Source organism: Vicugna pacos, chromosome 24 (genome assembly GCF_048564905.1).
Source record: "Vicugna pacos chromosome 24, VicPac4, whole genome shotgun sequence".
NCBI lineage: Eukaryota > Metazoa > Chordata > Mammalia > Artiodactyla > Camelidae > Vicugna > Vicugna pacos.
Window position 1 is genome coordinate 15,307,320 of NC_133010.1, and position 4,287 is coordinate 15,311,606.

Genomic DNA, 4,287 nt, shown 5'->3' on the forward strand with positions numbered 1-4,287 from the left:
CAGTTGCTTTTTCCCTGCTCAACTCTGCTCAAGGAGAGACAATTTATCACAACTCTAGGTAACTGGGGTTCATGGAGGAAAAGGGATCTGGCAAGAGGATGCACACTCCCCTTATGTCTGTAGCCACCAATGCTCCACTCTGTTTCACTAACCTACACTTGGCCTCCACCAATTTGTTAAATATTCTCATTCACTTCTTACTACTGTTCGGCTATCTCTGCTCCAAGTGCTCGCATCCTTTCTCTCTCTGCAGGTGCCTGTATTTCTTTAGATTTCTGGATAGTATATTGTACTGTAACCCTCAACTCTCTGGTGGGCTCAAAAAATTCATGAAGCTGTAGGTTGTCCAACTGTTTTTCATATAAGCACAAAAGTGATGCTATTTCCAGTTCTCTTTTTTCCCCAGGAGAAGCCAGAAAGAAGTATACATCAATCTTTTTTATATAATGGCTTTTAATTTTTAATTTCCTAGTGATTAGGAAATTCCAAATGATTTAACTAAATTAAGCAAAACTCTAGTAATCTCAATATCTCCAGCTCTCTCTATAAACTGTTTTACCACCATCTACAGAGTTGAAGCAAACCTCTCTGTTTAATCTTCATCTGTTTCAGCAAATTCATCATAAGTAGTAAGTATGTGCTCTAGACTAATGGCTCTCAAACTTTTCACTTCAATCCTTAAGAATTATTTGAGTGTGCTTATTTAAATGAAATGTGCTTAGTTTTACCCACAGAAAATCAGATTTCCTAGATTTGAGGTGGGGCTAGGAAATGCATTTCTAGTAAGGTTCTCCAATATTCTGATACAAGGTGTTTCCTTGACCATGTGCTGAGAATCTCTGTCCTAAACATTTATCCCCGTAGGCCACTGCTTTTAAATGTCTTCCATTTACATTTTGCTTGGTGTCATGTCTCTTTTTCCATATTTTGTCCATCTTTCAATAATAGTTTTCTGCTCCAAACACTCTACCTGGAAGCAAAGTGATGATCAAACACTTCATAGCTGGTGACCCTCTGCACTAACCGGTCAGAACAGAGGCCCCCAATCAGACTAGATGTTAACATTAAAGAACATTACAGTTGTACCTCTGCCTACCAATCGATATCAGCTTTCAAAAAGTCCACTTTGATCAGTTATATTTCTTTAAGTATCAGTTTGCAGGTAGAGTTTTTTTAACACATTTATTGAGATATAATTTACATGCCATAAAATTCAACCGTTTAGAGTGTGCAACTTAATCACACACAGTGTTTTCATTTCTTATGCTTTATGGGTTTGTGAATGTGTATTATCTTTACCAAAAAATAATTTAAATTGCTTTTAAAAAAGATGTTTGTCTTCTTATCTTACATATTCCAAAGTCATCTGTCTATTCCCTCCACCTAATAGATGTTCAATAAGCACAGCTTTATTGAATAAGTGAGTAAATAACATTGATTCTTAAATATTCCCAATCTACTTGAGTGTACATTTATGTTCTGATAGCTGCACTGAATATATAAAACCAGGAGTCTGAATATACAAAAACAGAAAAACAGCTACAACAATTAAAAAAAAAAAACCTTAATTACCAAGTTTAATTTTAGTGATGCAGTTACACAGAAATTTGAATGAGCCTCAGAGCAGGACATTACCGTTCCAATAAAAACAAAACATTCAAAAATAAAAGCACTGAAATATAAATATTAATACATACATCTACAAATAGCATACAATTGGTACATAAAGCTTCCTGCATTACTCAAATGAGAATTCAGCTAAACCAGATGTATGCTTCCCCTAGTCAGTGTTTATCATTAACTCTTTTTGGACACTTTGGTATTTCACAAATCTTCTGGAAGTGAAATGTCAATATTCCAACATAAACAATCTCAAGAATGCCATTTTGTTACAGTGCCCACACAAGGTTAAAAAGATGCCCTGGTAAGCGACACTGAGAGAAGATAGCATATTTTACAGTTTAACAAGTTATTTTCTCTTCTCTATCAATTCTCTAAGGTAATTATAAGACTGAACTATTTGGTGTGTGCACTATTCTAAATCTAGGACACATCCTTTAATCTCTATAACTGTTCTTACCAGTCCTCCTAGTTATAACTCTGCTGTCAAGTATACTTTATTCCACTGAGACTGAAATCCTTTACACAATCTGTGTTAAAAATATTCATAAATCATCTAAAACACAGCTGCCTGTATTTTGAGTCAGGAATGACAAAAATACTCCAGACTTAGCTCATATTTTTGTCTCTACCAAGTTAAAGGAAAATAGGGTTAATCAAAGCAAGTCAATGAAGTTTGTCTTCTGTGTCACTAAATCCACCATCCTCTTGTGCTTCTCTCAACATTTACTTCTTTCCATCATTCAAGTCTTCAGTTTTCTTCAACCTTTATCATTTTCCTTTTGACCTACCTGGTAGGGATATAATATTTTTAGATATTAGATATTAGAGAAAATTTTAAATGAAAACCATTGTTTCCCCTTTGTTTACATAGACATCCCTGAAGTCATACCTGGCCTGCATACCCTGAATATGAATGCTTTAATCCCTTTAGTATAATGTCCAACAGTAGTGTAGGGACTCTCATCAAAGAAAAAACCCTTAGAAGGGTGAGCTTTGGAATAGTTGGGCGTCTGCTCATCACTGAAAGCTGCCGAGGATATGGAAAGAGCCCTGTGTTACTTTTCATGGCTTTTTCTAAGATCTGAAGCTTGTCATTTCTTAATTCAGTGGATATTGTGTCAAGCACCAGTCCTTCCTTAAGAACGCAGCAGTGATTAGGACAAAGTCTACTGTTGTTTGGTTTACAAGGGTAATAAGGAAATAGATCCTATAAAAGTAAGTGAATATGCAAGATGATTTTAAATACTGATGAGTGTTATATTGACACCATTCCTCCAGCTTCCACTCCAATATTAATGTAATAAATTGCCTTTGGGAAGGACCCAGGGAAATGTATGGATACTTTACAGAAAATAGTCAAGAAAGTCTTTGCTGTGAAGTTGACACTGGCAGTGAGCCTGCATGACAGAAAAACAAGCAGTCCAAGAGAGAAGAACCTTCCTTTCAGAAGTCCTGTCTCCAGGGACAGCAATGCAAAGGCTTTTAAGGAGAAAAAGTGCACTGTATTGGAGAAACGGTGAGCAGGCCAGTGTTGCTCAAGAGTCCTGGGCAGGCTAGAATGATGTATGTTTCAGGAGCTAAGTACGGTGGAAGATCTCCTAGGGTCTTATAAACCAAGAGAAGGACTTTGGGTTTTTATTTTTAAGTAGGAGGTGACAAGGCTTTAGGAAGTTTTAATTAGGGAAATAGTATAATCTGATTTACATTTAAAAATATCGCTCAAATTACTTCATGAAAAATTTATGGCAGATAGGGAAGTTGTAAACAGGAAGAGCAATTAGAAGGAGATTATATCCAGGTCAGAGATGATGGCCTGACCTAAGATAATTCAGTGGAGATGAAAGAAGAAAGGAGTGTAAGATATATTTAAGATCTTTCATAAGATGGATTCAATAGCTTTGGAATCAAATACATCTTGTCATGAACCTTTCTCTAAAACCGACTGGGTGTGAGACTTTGATCAAGTTATTTAATTTTCTGACATTCTATCAGCAACTGAGCAGTCATGAGCAGTATCAATATACAATAGACTGTAAAAATGATGACAGATTCTTCTCACCCCTGCTTCTATGCTCTTGTGATATGATTTTGCAGGTCTTCTTATCAAGAGATGGAACCTGTTAATTCACCACTTGAATCTGGCCATGCACTTTTATTAGCCAATAGAACGTTAGCATTATGATGCAAGCAGAGACTTAAAAAGTTGTTGCACAATGACGTATTTCCCTCTAACTTAGGCTCTTCGGATATTTGCCGCCACCACCCTGTGGCAAACCCCTGGCTGGCCTGCTGTTTGATGGGCAATATGTGGTCCAGTCACTTTTGTCATCACAGCCTACAGGCAGCCAATCCCCAGCAGCAATGCCTTTCAAGTGACTGGCAGGCAGCTGTACTTACATAAGTGATCTTGGTTGAGACCAACAGGAAAACAACCCAGCGGAGGCCAACCCAAATTGCTAACCCACAGAATCATGAGCTACATGGTTGTTTCAAGCCATTAGGCTGTGAAGTAGCTATTTATAAAGCAATGGTAACTAATGCATAGATAGAGTCAATGAGAATGAGGGTTGGAAATGATTAAATGCTAGAGTTTGTGAATGGAAACCCTGAAAGTATGAAAATTCTCCATGATAATTTACAATATGTATAGAGTATAGCAATAAA

The 4,287-nt window shown here is 36.7% G+C and overlaps 1 long non-coding RNA gene across 1 annotated transcript; it reads right to left on the minus strand.

Annotated features, from left to right (window-relative positions):
* Positions 1–2,172: 2,172 nt before the first annotated feature.
* On the minus strand, positions 2,173–3,766 carry LOC140688888 (uncharacterized). Its single transcript, XR_012063735.1, has 2 exons — positions 3,683–3,766; positions 2,173–2,411 (listed from the first exon to the last, which is right to left on the minus strand). It is a non-coding gene; the product is annotated as an uncharacterized lncRNA (long non-coding RNA).
* Between the last annotated feature and the right edge of the window lie 521 nt (positions 3,767–4,287).